The following is a 15,589-nucleotide window of genomic DNA, read 5'->3' on the forward strand; positions in this document are numbered from 1 at the left end:
AGCTCAATCGCCGGGGAATCATGATAGCCTGCCTGCAAGAAACACACTTGAACTGCGCTGAAGGCCTGAAACTCAAGAAGAAGTGGAGGGGTCAACTCTTTGCCACATCCTACTCAGCGTTCTCTAGGGGGGCTGCCATTTGGCTCCGCAACTCTGTTCCCTTTAAACCGATTGAACAGCGAATTGATAATGAGGGCAGGTATGTGTTTGTGAAAGGCCTGTTGGATGGGGATACGATTGTGTTGGGCTGTGTGTATTCGCCAAACTCTGGCCAATCGGATTTTCTGGTAAATGTCAATAGAATCCTTGCGGAGTGGGCAGATCACCAGTGGGTGATTGGAGGAGACTTTAATGCAGTCTTAGATGTTACACTAGATAGGTCTCACCCCCCCCTACACGCCACAGAAAGCAGGAGACAGGCGGATGCGCTGGCACAATGGGCGGCGGGATGGGAACTGGCAGATGCATGGCGCAGTGCGCACCCCCTGGACAGGGAATACACCTTCTTCTCCCCCCCTCACCAGCTACATACTAGGATAGACCGTATATTCTGCTCCCGCTCCCTACTGGGATCGGTCGTCCGAGCCCAACATATGGGGAAGACCCTCTCGGATCATAACCCCGTAGAGCTCACCTGGCAATGGGGCAGGATGCTGGCCCCGATCCCGACCTGGAGGTTACCCACAGAACTACTTGAAGACTCCGTCTTCAGGTCATCCATGGCGAACGCTATTGAGACCTACTTTGCTATCAACACAAACACTGCCAGCTCCAGACAAATAGAGTGGGACACTTTCAAGGTCTTCATCAGGGGAGAGGCGATGGCCTCCCGAGTGGGCAGGAGGAGGGAGGTGATAGGTGCCCTAAAAGAAGTGGAAGGTACACTGGCAATGCTGGAGAGCGAAGCTGCGGGCACTAACACACACTTTACTCCTCTGCAGGAGGCACACATTAAACACGCCGAGCTACTGGAAGACCTGAGGCTCCTAGATTATAGAGAATACACTATCAGACAACATACACAGGCGGATAGATCGGGCCCACTACTGGCCCGTATTATAAGAGACTCTCCAGTGAATCACCCGATCTTGGAGATACTGGACCAGGACGGTCTACTGGCCTCGTCCCAAGTGGGCATTAATGCCGCTTTCCGGGACTACTATACCACACTTTATGGTCATCACCAGTGCCTCTCCGAGGCTGCATTGGAGGACTTCATGAGGGACCTTGCATTGCCCCGACTCACAGCCAGGCAGGCCACAGACCTGAAGCGCACTATTACAGTCGCGGAAATCAGACAGGCAATACGTGCTCTCCCGAGGAGCAAAACCCCTGGAACGGATGGCCTACCGGCTGAGTTCTACACTACATACATAGACCTCCTGGCCCCGCGTCTCCACACTGTTTATCTGGAAGCGTTGCGCACTGCCTCACTGCCCCAGTCCTCCCTCCAAGCTTTAATAACCTCCCTCTTAAAACCAGGCAAAGATGGCATGCATCTAGCTAATTACAGACCCTTATCCCTCCTCAACACCGACTGCAAGATATTGAGCAAGATATTAGCGATGCGTCTGGCGCAATACATTCCACATCTGATACACCCCGACCAATGCGGGTTTGTGCCAGGAAGGAGCACGGCCATGAACCTTAGAAGGCTTGCTCAGCTGATGCTGCGGGACCCGGCGGAATTTGGTTCAGAAGGCTGCATCTCGTTGGACCTGAAACAGGCCTTTGATTCCCTTAGATGGGATTTCATGTTTGCTGCGCTCGCGAAATTTGGGATTCCACCCGAGTATATTGCTTGGGTCAAACTGCTCTATACCCGCCCCACGGCCCGAGTGCGTACGTCCAGATGCATCTCTGGTCCCGTGGACATAGCACGGGGTACCAGACAGGGCTGCCCGCTCTCCCCACTCCTGTTCATCCTGTCCCTTGAACCACTGCTCTGTAAACTCAGAACGACAGCTCCCCACTATGGGATCCGGAGGGGCCCGACCACCCATGTGGTCTCCGCATACGCAGATGACATTATCCTATACCTCCGTGATCTCAGGGGAGACCTTGCTTCTATATCTCAGATATTCGAGGACTTCAGGTTGTTATCTGGCCTCTCCATAAGCGAGTCCAAGTCCTACGGGTTCATGTTTGCAGCCCCAGACCAGCCCGCACCCCTACCCTTCGCGCCACACACATTTCAAGTAGCGGACTCTACTTTCCGCTATCTCGGGATACAAATCTACAGGGATGCGGCCATGATGATTGATGGCAACCTCGGCCGGGCTATGAGGGCGCTCAAATCCCAAATTCAATTCTGGTTGTCCTTACCCTTATCGGTGGCCGGAAGGGTGGCCATCTCTAAGATGGTGATGCTTCCCCGCCTTATCTACTATTTTACCAATTTGCCGTTTCTGATTCCCGCCTCAACATTTAAATCGCTGGATACTCTCCTCACGGAACTCATATGGGGCCCAGGGCGGAGACGCATAGGCCTGGCCAAGCTGCAGCTTCCTACTGGAGCCGGGGGAATGGGAGTACCAGACTTCCGGGCCTACAACTTTGCATGCCAGCTGCAATGGCTAGCCTACTGGCTAGCGGGTCGGAACCTGCACGAGGTGGACATAACGGAGGAGGACCGCTCTAGGGGGAAGATCCATGTCTTGTTACTGCCCCGCTCAGGCCTACCGAGCAATGCCCCGCCACTGCTCCGGCTTGCTATCCAATACTGGCGGAAGGCCCTGAAGTACACCACCCCGGCGACATCTTATGCCCCCACGATCCCACTGCTGGGTATCCCACTGGAGGCGGGCCCACCTACTGCACACACACTCACGCCTTGGCATGACACTGGAGTGGCGACTGTGGGGGACCTCTTTGCCGAGGGGCGAATTCTGTCCTTCGTAGACTTTAGGACTGCACACGGTGTACCCGGGGGATCGTTCCTCATGTATGCCGGCCTCCGCCATTACGTGACCGATAGGTGGGCGCACGAGGGAATGGAACCTCCCACAAACCCATTACCACCGATGCTTTATCTTATGGGGACGGGGAGTCACCTGACTAAATGGTTAACCGCTAGCATCAGGACAGGAAGGGCAGCCCCACTGTCGCTCCTCAGGGCGAAATGGGAGGGTGATGTGGGAAGACCGCTACGAGACAAGGAGTGGGAGCGTATCCTCCAGTTCCCCAAAAAGATAGCCAGAAACCCCAAATTTAAATTCATTCAGCTCATGCTTCTACATAGGGCTTACTTAACACCACACCGCATACACGCCATGTTTCCTACTGCGGTTGACACATGCCCCCGATGCTCTGCGGATGACGCATCGTTGGTACACATGCTATGGGACTGCCCCAAGCTGGGCTACTACTGGTCCACGGTCGCCGGGTCACTCACCAGTGCAGGCGCCCTATCACGCACACTCACATTGGAATACGCACTACTGGGGTTGGGTCCCGCAGCGCGCACTAGGAGTATTGCAACACGCTTTGCTGACCTGGCTATACTCTTGGCGAAGCGGGCGATCATGATGAGGTGGAAGTCGCCCAAACCACCGGATCCTGAGTTATGGAGGGCGGAAGTGACAAGGTGGGGCAAGGCAGAAGGTGAAGCGCTGCAACGCGAGGAACACAGGGGCCTCAGAAAAACGCCAATCTCACTGGATTGGTTTGCCATGTTGGGGATGTTTGAAGCGGAGGGAGATGAGGACTCTGTTGATTCGATGCCTTAGCACTGTACTGTGTCCTACGAACAGAGAACCTATGTGACGCATTTGACTGTGGTGCACTAGATGATGACACGGGTTACCCCGTGCTGTTTATGCTGCTACTCATGACTATCTGTATTAATATGTACTATTAGGTGGAATGGACTCACGGGTACAACCAGGTACGATCTGACTTACACATGCATGTGCAATGAGTGTCGGGAGGGGGGGGGGTTACTGTGAGTGGGGGGTGGGGTTTTGTTCCGGTTGTTTAAGGGACTGTTACCTTATTGAGTATGCCACAAAATACAGAATATACGTTGTAATTGCTGATATTATGCTTACGTGAGCACGCCTTCTCCTAGTGCCGATGTTTACTGTTCACTCTGTAATGTTGCTCGACACACTATGCTAATAAACAGATTTAAAAAAAAAAAAAAAAAAATAAGCATTTCGTATGACAATTTCTTTAATGGCTTTGAGCTTGGACATTAAAACTTGATATTGTTATTCCCGTTTATTAGTCCTGCGTTTGATGGTGTTATTTAACTTGTGATTTAATTGTTTGACGCCAGTTTCAACTTGTTTGTGGAACATATCAATAGTGTCTTTTAACATGATTGGATTAAAAGTCGAAAGAAGTTTGAACGGAGTCAACTTGGATTGTCCTTTGGCTGTTCAACGGGTGTTTTCCTCTTCATCATTGTTCTGGGTGGTTACTCTGTTCTCATTGATCAGATCCTGCATATCCTGCAGCACTGGCAGGTCAGATGAGGTTAAATTCAATTGGGAGGAAATGTAAGTCTGTGATTTTTCCTGAATAATTTCCTCCTCAGATCGTTCATTCTTTTGCTGTATGAAATGTTTTTTAAGTGTGAGTTTTTTGATGCTCTTATAGATATCCATTCTCGTGATTGCATAGTTAAAGGACCTTATAGGGCAGTATGAGAGACCTAAAGACAGTAGTTGTTTTTCTGCCTTGTTGCGAACTACATCTGTTCAGTTGATCACTGTTAGATTTGTGGCTTGCTCATGTTGTTCTACCATCTTCAATTCCTTCTCGGTTGTCGTTTTTAGGTTTCGCCTGGCGATCCGAAATCTTTTGAGAACAGTCTGGGGCTTTGTCCCGCCTCTCTGTTCCATTGGCTAGCTCCATAAATGGAGGCTAGCCATTGGAACAGAGATGCGTCACTCATTCCCCGAGCAGATTCATGGGCGTTCCGGCGATTTTTACTCATCCCGCCCCCTTTTATAGTGTCATGCGGCGGTGGGCGGTTGTTTTTTTTTTTTTTTTGCCAAGGTTTGTTTTTGTTATTCCTCCGAAGATGGCGGCCGGACAGTAGCTTACTTGTTATAGCTGGCGCCCCCCTCATGTAAACACTCTAGAATCAGCTTGGGTATTGCAAACTGCTACTCTGTCTGAGTTAGAGGAAGCGTATCAGTGCTAGACAACCATTTTCTGGACCCCAATTATCATTAAAACATAGTCGTTTAATAGACTGGCCCAAACACACAGCCCCAATCCCACCCTGGAAGAACAACGAAAGGCAACTGCTGGAAGCTGCAAGAGACAGCTCCCGCTCGGACACTCTGACTGCAGGTGACGGCGGGAGCGCGGCGCTCGCACCCCACATCCTATGGCCACCATTTTTATGAGGCCGTCACAATCCTCTTTTCCACATCCCCCTCTTCTACATATTTCTCATTCCTGCCTTCTACATCCCCCTCTCATTTCCCCTTAAATGCTCTCCTCTGTATTCTTTTCCTCTCCTCTCTTTCCTTCCGTTATCATGCCATTTTTTTCCTTCCGCCTTCACATCCTCTCTTCTCTCCCTGTCCTTCTCCCCCCTCCACGCCCCTTCCGTCTCTAAGTGCTTGCCCTCGTCCCTCCACCCCCACGCCTGTCCGAACAGGTTCTGCCAGGACGGCTGGAGCTGGCAAGGGGAGGGTCAGTGGCGGGTGACCCGCCCTCTGCCCTTGTGCCCTTTAGCCCCGCCCCCCGGTCTCAGCAGATATTGCCCGGCCTCCGTGGACTCTACTCTCACGGCCTCACGATGGAGATGCTCGCCCTCCTGTGCCTCGTGGCCGTCGCTGGGCTTGGGTCGCCGGTGCCCTTCGCCTCGCTAACCACTCTCCGTAAGTACTCTTACAATCATTTGCTTCTGTGATAGAAAGGGCCAGGCAGCCCCGCTCGCTAGTGGTAGTAAACAGGGAATGAGCAGGGGCGCCTATAAGTGAAGAGACACAACTTATGTAACGGTTATACCACATAATATATAGCTATTAATCTTGGCACATCATAAGATTCCGTGTTTATAACATGATGTACAGGTGGGCGACAGTAAACAACCTATCCGGGTGAGGGGAGCGCGCGCTGCTTAACTGTGTATATGAATTCTGGCAGGGTTCGCTCTGCATTTCATCCTTCCGAGTTATTTCCTCATCCAAGAACAGGCGTGAAGTGAAAGTATTATTAAGTGGGCGTGCTCACTGCGGTTTACTTATTGCCACATATTTAATTGTACATTGCAGCTGCAAGGGATTCTTCCAATAACAGCATCCGAGCAGTGCACAGAAACGCCCTGTGCTTAGTCGAGCGCTGGGCCGGGCCGTGCTTTGAATCCTGGTGCAAGTGTAGTGTCCTGCTGGTGTCAGTCCCCCCCCCCCCTCTCTCTTCCTGGTTGTGCTAGTGTCCGCCCACACCCGCTCTTGTTCGTTGTGCTGGTGTCCGTTACCCCCCACCCCCGCTCTTCCTAGTTGTACTGGTGTCCGTCACCCCCCACCCCCGCTCTTCCTGGTTGTGCTGGAGATGGCTTCCCTGCAGAACAATGGCCGCTTGTGCACTGTCCTTCAGTCGGTCACACTGCTCTTAAAACTTCAGGCCCCCTTCGTGTAAAAGATGTTTGTCATAGTGCTGCCCTTATCTAATGTAAGAGAATTTGAGCCCCCCCTGCAAAGAATTTACTCATAGCCTCCCCCTAGGTAAGAAAACTTGGTGAATGTGTTAATCAGTAAATATTGCAAGCAAGTTAAACCTCGACAAAATGCTGTTTGATTCTAGGCACCACTGAAGTGGTTTCTTGAGGTGACCTCAGTCGTTGCCTGATGTCACCAGACTATCCCTCCGCGGCCCGCACCCTACCCACTTCCTACAGTGGGTGCCCCCCCCCCCCCGCAGCTGAAGACCACTGATGTACCAGAGCACTACGGAACGATTCATCCAGAGCCATTATTGAAAAACCATGTGTCTGTTCTATTTACAGTCTGAGTCCACTGTAAACAGTAGAGGGCGGTTTAAATTGAGCAGAGTTTGGGGTATGTTGTGCGTGAGCGCAGAACACTAAGCGCTGATGCAGAGAACGAAAGGGACAGTGATTTTGTTCCCTTGCTGTGCCGTATGAATGAGAGATGAATGAGAGATGTAAGGCTCTGTGTGCAGGGACCTTGCAGACCATCTTACAGCCAACCATGACAGTCACCTCAGCTATCGTCTCTCTTAGGTCATGCAGCTGTTCCACACCGCTAGCAAAGCAGCAAAAGGTCAACATATTGTCCTGATAGAGATCGTAGGTCACCCAACCAATAATTTCACCACTATAGTTTTCGGGCCCATAAATTTCAGTTCAACCTATACATTAATCAGATGACCTACCAATTCTTCTACCAGTAACCCTGGTTCCTACCTATTTATTTCTATTGTACCTGACTTACCAATCCACCGTTGCAGGTACCTATGATCCACAATGGATCAGGGAGCTTGCTTTAAAAGAAAGGCAGGCAAAATACAAACCCAACTTATTTCTATTTCGCATTAAATGATCACAGACAACTGGGAAGTTTTAAGAGTTTATCTAGAAATCAGGTTAGGAAATTAGCAAGTTTACAGTCAAAAGACAATCAATAATCAAGATAACAAAAAGAACATAACCGTAGAGGAACAGTGTCAGGGCAACCATTTATGAGTTCTTCAAGAAATTAATAACAAATATGATATGCTAAATAGATTTCGGGATTGGATCATGAACTAGAGTTTTACTGTTTGGAAAAATACTGCAAGGTATGGACTGGAAATCCTATACATCTATAGGAAGGGGAAAATTGGAACACGCTATAGTTCTAGTATCTTGCGCAAAATCAGATTTCAGGAGAAATTTATATACCACAGTTATGTTTCATAAACAGTATGGAGAGAAAATGTGTTCTAAAAGGTAGGAAAACATAGGAACATGCTAAGGAAATATACTGTATGACTTTATAATAGGTTGCGGAAAGCATGGAAAGTTATCATATGCAAAGAAATGTCTTTATTAAAGCAAAGACAGAAAAATAGAAGATTGCAGTTTAGAGTTTTCGCACTATATTTACCTAGAAAGGTGTGCAGACCAACCCTGGCCACGGATCAGTCAAGGACAGGAAATACCCCAAGGAAGGAGAGTCAACTATGGGACAGCAGGTGCAGATTGGACACCCCAGGACAGGACAGGAAAACCAGATTAGGATCAGGACAGGACCACCAAGGCACGACCAGCACCCGCAGTTTGGAAGCAACGCCTGCGCTCCACCCTCTCTGCAGCTAACAGTCAGAACCCCGATTGGGTTAGCGAACTCCCCAGCAAAGTGCTCCGCCAGCACTTAAGGTTTAGTAAAACCTTTAAAAGTCTAAGGTCAAATTCGGACAGAGTGCTCCGCAGCGCTCTGCATTCAGTCACCTATTGAGTGCGTTGGGTCAGTGACAGGTCAGCTATTCAGACAAGTCGGACAATTTCTCTAGCTGAACCTAGGCTAGATATACTGTTTTCGGGTCAGTGTACCACCCCCCAATGTTGCAAAGTGTCAGAATCCCCAATTTCGATTGGTCCACAAGTAGGATAGGCTAACACACCAATCAGAACAAACTTCTACAAGCTTAGTTTTGCATCTTAACCGCATGCGTGCGGTCGATATTCTGCTCCTGCGCTGACTTTTTTAAAAGCGCACTTTACATGACGAGCTGGGCTCGTCATGAGCGTGCGAGGAGGCTACCTCATGACGAGCCCAGCTCGTCATGAGCGTCGAAGGGGTCAAGGAACCGCCTAGCAGGTTTGGGTTCCCATGCGATAATTTTCAGAAGACAATGAAAGAATAACATATGTATCGATTGAGGGACAGTCTAGCTCCATCCCGCTGGGTCGCAGGTCGCTTTCACAGGAGCATCTTGACTGTGGCTGCCAGCTGGCTGAGTTCCACTGTTCAAGGCTAACTTCTCCCTGGCTGCGTGTCATGCGCAGAAGGGACCTTCAAAATGGTTCTCGTCTCATTCAGACCCCCCATTTATCGCGGTACATGAAAAGTAGGCGAAAACAAATTAAAACATAGAAATAAATGAATTTACTGCATATCATGATTTTGTACTTTAGGTTTCTCACTGTAAAAATATACTATGCGAGTATAGATTAGTGCAACACACAATAACACGAGAGCATCTGCGCAAGCTTCACCATGTGAGTATTTCAGACAGCCATATTAGCAGCAAATATGCATGCGCACATTTTCCCACCACAACTGCGACTACGTCACGTCACGTGAGTGTGACTAACGCATGTGCAGTAGTAAATTCCCAAGCGACGGCCATTCTAACACAAGGATTATTCGTATTAGTAAAACACATAAGCAAGCATCACTAAGATACATGTATATCCAAAAATAAAAGAAATTAGTAAGACATACAACTTTGGATTACAGAGTTATACATAAATCGAGGTTCTTGATTTCAGCAAGTCGCATAATGTGCGAAATCTTGCTTCATCAATCCCCTCTTTGATGATATTTACTATCATCACAACTTAATGGAACCAGATGCCAACTTTTCTCACACTTTGTGCAGTTCGATTTCTTCCAACATCCTATTCAATTTCTCTTTCACATCTTTATTAGGGTGAGAATTTTTCACCCTTTTATAAATCTGATTATTCAAGTCTTCCAATTCTAGCTCATCCACACTCCGTTTCACACCTCTCTTATTCACAGTGTATTTCTTTGTGTGTTTGCGACATTTGCAGCAGACAAATATGAGAAAAATGATGAAACCTATCACTCCAATTGGCATCAGTACCTTGAACAATAAACTTTTACCTAAATTAACAAACCAATGACCTACATTGGAGAGACCATTGACAAGTCTCTTCCAGGCACTGTCAACCTCTAGTGGTTTGAGTTCCTTTTCCAAATTAGTAATGTTTTTCACATATCTTTTGATCTGTACACTTTTGTCCGGAATGTAAGTGCAACAATGTTGCGCCTTCAACATCCGGCAGACTCCGCCCTCTTTTGCTAATAAGGTGTCAAGCGCAAGTCTGTTCTGCAAAACCATTGATCTGATCGCAACCATTTCGGTATTGACCAGCAGGAATCCATGAGCTGTGTCAGTAGACAACACATCCACTATTGTGGATAATTTGCAAATTCTGTGTGTATTCAGAACCACTCCCACTCCAGGTATCAGTGCACTAAAAATACTACCCATTATTTCACCTACGCTTTCTCTTTTACTACGCACTAAGCCATTAGTGTTTTCATTGCTTCCAGCAATTTCTTTCACATGGTATATTTTCGGGAAAACAATGCCAAAGTAGCAGCTTCCATACCAGTGATCCGGCAATTTGAAATAAGCCTTGTTTCCACATATATAATATATTCTGGGAAACACAGGTTCTGACCTATTTTTGAAACCACAACCTCCAATTACCTTGTAATTGTGTTCACATTGACTGGAACCAATGAAAATGTTATTATAATAACTAGTCTTTTCGCGATGAAGACAGAGTTTCCCTTTCCTTTGGAAATCCAGCAACAAAGCAGGACCACTCCCACCATTTGAGGTGCTTTCCATGTTTTCAGCCCATTTAGGAGTTTTCTGTCTCTTATCATTTGCCTTTCTTTGGAAACTCTCCCTTCTTTTCTCTGCCATGTTTAAAAACACTTTTTCTTGTTCATGTAATGAACAGGTCAAGTTATCTCTGTGTGCTTCATTTAAGTCTATGGTACCTATAGTCAGAAAGTATTCTCCCATATAACGTGTAACGTCACTTTTAGTATGTACAGGATTCAAGTTTCCACGTATGGGAAGTTCAGAAAATATCACGTCTGAGTTAGAATAGTAGTACTGTAACGGTCCTCTTTTGTAAAATAAACTTGCTAAAATACTACAGGAAATTCCATAGGTCAAGGGTAGGTGATGGTAAGTCACGCCTTCAGCTACAGAAGTAGGTAGCTTCATGCAGACATAGCAGTCTTCTATTTCCATAGGTTCTACATAGTGCACTAAAAGATTAGCGAAAACATTTAATTGTGTCTGGTTTTTAACTCCATGGTAATGTAGTCCTTCCTCATCTGATGCTTCTAAGTCTCGTTTGGTTTGTCTGAGTGCTTTTTCACGTCTTTCTACACTTCGTGTTGTCAGTTCTTCAGTGTCAGTGGTCACAGTCTGAGTAGGGTCAATATTAGTATTTTTGCTCACCATATAAGGAATGAAAACTGTTAGTCCTATCCAAATTATTATCACTATAACTATGCTACATATACATACTCTGCAGCATGTTTTGCAACAACTGCGTCTAGGCCTTCCATTCACGTTTGAATCAGACATTTTCGTTCAGAAGAAGATTTCTCAACCCCTCTTTGTAACTCTGCACAGGCAGCTTACCCTGCACAACTTCAGGTTGGTTCGTCTTCCTCGGCAGAATAATCAGCTGTCTGTTCTTCGTCACTTTCGTCAGTAATATCAAGATCTTCAAATTCTTCTAACACTAGATATGTCCATTCAGGATCTTGATATTTTTCGTTCAGTCTTTTTATTCGGTCACTCCGTCTTTTGGAGATTTCTCCAGCTTGTTTGATAACACGGGGACTTTTCCTTCTTTCTGCAAGTTTTTCTTCTACTGTTTTTATTCTCAGTCTCAGTTTCTTAATATATCCTGGTTCAATATTTTTCTTTTTCTTGAGTCTTTTAGCTGGCACTGCGATTTGGCTTTCTTCTAATACTCTTTTATTTTCGTTTGTTTGTGGCACTTCTATCTCTGTCTCTTCCCTTCCTGTTTGACTAGTTCCAGGTCTTGTATCTATTTCTTCTCCCTGGTTACTAAGCTGGCCTGGTTCAGGGGAATTTTTGTTTTGGCTCTCGAATGTCTCTATTTCTGAGTCCTGAACACGTTCTTCTATTTCTATCTGATCCTGTTCAAGCACTTCGATCTCTTGATTTTCTTCTGCTCGAACTTTTGTACTAGTTCTAATCTGTCCCTTTTCAGTTTCAGGAGTTTGTGGAGGTGTATGAATCACCTGTTCTGTCCCTGTCTGACCTTCCTCTTCTTCCTCAGATTTGACGTGAATCTCAATGATCTGAGGGTCTTCGCCTTTGCCTATCTCTTCCTTTCTATTCCACTCTCTATCTTCTTGGGTTCGCTCTCTTGTTCTGATTGGGTCTTCGGTTAGGTCGATTATGGGTATCCAATCATCTTGGCTGGTGCTCGGTTGTTCGTCATCAGCTACTTCAGGACCAACGTCTGCAGACCCCTCAGCTGGACAACCTTCAGCGCCTTTTTTCTCGTCTGGAATCACCTTCTGTGTATGGCTGGCATGGATCCACTTGGGCACGCCTGCACACTTCTCCGCTGTCGTGGTCACCAGTATTATTTGGCGTTTTTCTCCCCACCTTGGTGCAAGGCAACTCGAACGAGTATGTTTCTTTATTCTGACCCAATCGCCAGGGACCAATTTGTGGACTGGAGTCGTTGGATTGGCGACGGCGTCTTCTCCAATCTGGCGAGAGATAGAACGCATTTGGTCACCTAGTTGCTTGCAGTACTCAAGTACCAAATCATCAGAAATGTTTAACAGTTTGTATCCTGGTACCCATGCTTGTCTCATCACTCTTCCCATCAGGATTTCATGGGGGCTCAGGCCTGTTTTTCGGTCTGGAATGCTCCTGAGTCCCATCAGAACAAGAGGCAAGGCATTTATCCAGTTCATGCCAGTAGAATTACACATCTTTGCTAATCTCGATTTTATAGTGCCATTTATTTGCTCTACTACTCCAGCAGCCTCTGGACGATATGCACAGTGCAGCTTTTGTGTGATTCCGAATGCTTTGCAGAGCTGATGGATTACCTCATTCTGAAAATGTCCGCCTCTATCTGATTCAATAGTCACTGGAACCCTGAACCTGGGTATCAATTTCTTTAGTAACAATTTGGCTACTGTTATGGCGTCACTCTGTTTGGCAGGGTAGGCTTCCACCCATTTTGAAAACAGGCAGACAATGACAAGGACATATCTTTTTCCCTCACAACGAGGCATGGTGATGAAGTCAATCTGTATTCTCACAAAGGGACCCCCTGATTTTCCAATTTTCCCCAGTTCAACTACTGTTCTTTTGCCAGCGTTGAACTGCTGACATGTCAAGCACCTTTGGCAGAGTGATTCTGCTACTTTCCTCAACTTCGGATTGTACCATGTTTGTTGGAAAACCAGAACCATGGCGTCCCTACCAGTGTGTGAATCTCCATGTATTAGTCTGGCTATAGAAGGAAGCAGATGTCTAGGCAACACAGGCATACCATTTGGGCCCACAATGACACCATCCTCACTTCTTGGTCGACAACCAAGTTTCTTCCACTTTTCTTTCTCTTCCGATGACACAGCATGCTGCCAATCTCTCACCTCATCCCATGTAGGCACCTCTTGAAACACCATAAGTTGGCAGCTGTTTCCAGGTCCTCCCAGTTTGACATTTACAGACATGCGATTTATTGCACAATGTCTGGCCACTTCATCAGCAAAATTATTTCCCAATGATACATGGTCAAGGCCCTTTTTATGAGCAGCACATTTGACCACTGCCAATTCTTTCGGTAACTGTATGGCCTCCAGTAAATCTTGTACAACTTTCCCATTTCTAATGGGTGTACCTGATGAAGTCAAAAATTCCCTTTGTAGCCACAACTGGCCAAAGTCATGCACAACCCCATAACAGTACTGACTATCAGTACATACTGTTATTCTTTTGTTTTTCCCAATTTTGCAAGCTCTTATTAATCCAACCAATTCGGCTACTTGTGCAGACTTTATTCCATATAAACAGGATGCTTCTTTAATGCTGTTTAAAGTGACTACAGCATAGGCAGCACTTAGGCCCATGTAACGACCCAGTGGTCTCGGGATCGGTATCTCACACTTGCAAGGAGGACGCAACACGTAAATAAGTAGTAGGGGTTTTAATGTTGTTTAAACAATACTACCATAAACAAAGTATATGGTACTGGACCTTCCAGCCTTCTACGTTACCACTCGTCGTAGAAGTTCTTAACCCCAAATGCTGAGCTGGGCACTGTTATGCTATGGTGGTACCGAGGAAACAGGGAGTCACCCAGCCGGGGTCTCTACCTGGAGGGAGCCGCCGCTCGACCTCTTCCTCTAATTACTCCAGGCTCTTTGACACCCCGCCTCATGGAAATGTCTGACCGTCCTCTGCATATACGCCGGTCCCGGCGTATGCCAACAGAGGGCAGGGATCCCAGTGGCCGGCAATACCACTCGAGAGATCGCGGGGGTGACAAGGTACTTTGGAGTAGTACAGAGGAGACGGGGAGACTACCAGCCGGAGTCTCCACCCGAAGGGAGCAGCCGCTCAACCTCTTCCTCGATGTACCCTGGAACTCTTAACACCGCCTGGTGTTGATTCTCAGTTGGTCCCCACCAGTCAGTAGCTCAAGGCGAGAGCAGCCGCTCGATCAGCCTTGTCCCTCTAGTGGCTGTGACGCGGCAAACACCTCCCGGTGTGCGTCACAGCAGGTAGCGCCTTCAGGCGGGTAGGGCTGGGAGCCTCGGCTCCAACCAGCGTCCGATATGTCAAGCCTTGTATCCGCCGCTTGATACGGCGTCTGTATGCAGCGGCTAGGTTGAGCACCAAAGCAGACTCAAGGTAGTTGTTTCGAGACACGGCCCAGGGAGTAACGACTCAACCTACCTCAGTTCTCGTAGACAGCTTCTCTGCTCCGTGCTACTCCGAACGCCTCTGACTCCGCTGCATAACGAGCCAGCACTGAACTCAATATCCGACAGCATTTCTCCCTCGGAGTTCCTCCTTTATGGGCGTGTTTGCACCCTGTGTTATGCAACGGCTCCCGCTTGCATAACTCCGCCCGCTAGGCGTCCTGGGACTTGTAGTCCGATTTCGCTGATCACGGCGTTTTCCTCCCGCTTGACGGGAAATCCTGACAGTACATCCTCCCTCTCTCAGCGGCCCCCTACAGGGCCCGCGCTGGAAGGGAAACGGCGATGAAACAAGGAGACCAAGCGCGGTGCGTGAACCCCCACGGCCGGTTCCCATGATTGTTCCTCGGGGCCGTAGCCTTTCCACGCCACCAGGTACCACAGCTTGCCTCTTCTCCACTTTGAATCCAGGATTCCCGCCACCTCATATTCCGCCTCGGATTCCACGCAAATCGGCCTAGGCCTTACGGTCTTCTTGTTGACCGCCGGTTTGAGCAATGATACGTGAAACACCGGGTGAATGCGCAACGACTGGGGCAAGCACACCTTCACGTTCACCGGACCCATACACTTGGTAATGCGGTAGGGCCCCATGAACTTGGGATGGAAGACGCTTTTCTTACGGAATCTCACGTTCCTTGTGGAGATCCACACATAGTCTCCCGTTCTGTACAGCGGCCCTGGTCTTCTCCTTCTGTCCGCCGAGGTTTTGTACCTCCTCTTTGCCTCGATCAGGACCGCCCTGGAACGCAACAAGGTGTCCTTAATGTGCCCCACTCTGTCCGCGGTGGCGGGTATCTTGTTCTCCTTGATAGGATGGAGAAACGGTAGGAATCGAGGATGACGTCCATAGTGCTGTA

The sequence above is a fragment of the Lissotriton helveticus genome, chromosome 11, assembly GCF_964261635.1.
Source record: "Lissotriton helveticus chromosome 11, aLisHel1.1, whole genome shotgun sequence".
Taxonomy (NCBI): Eukaryota; Metazoa; Chordata; class Amphibia; order Caudata; family Salamandridae; genus Lissotriton; species Lissotriton helveticus.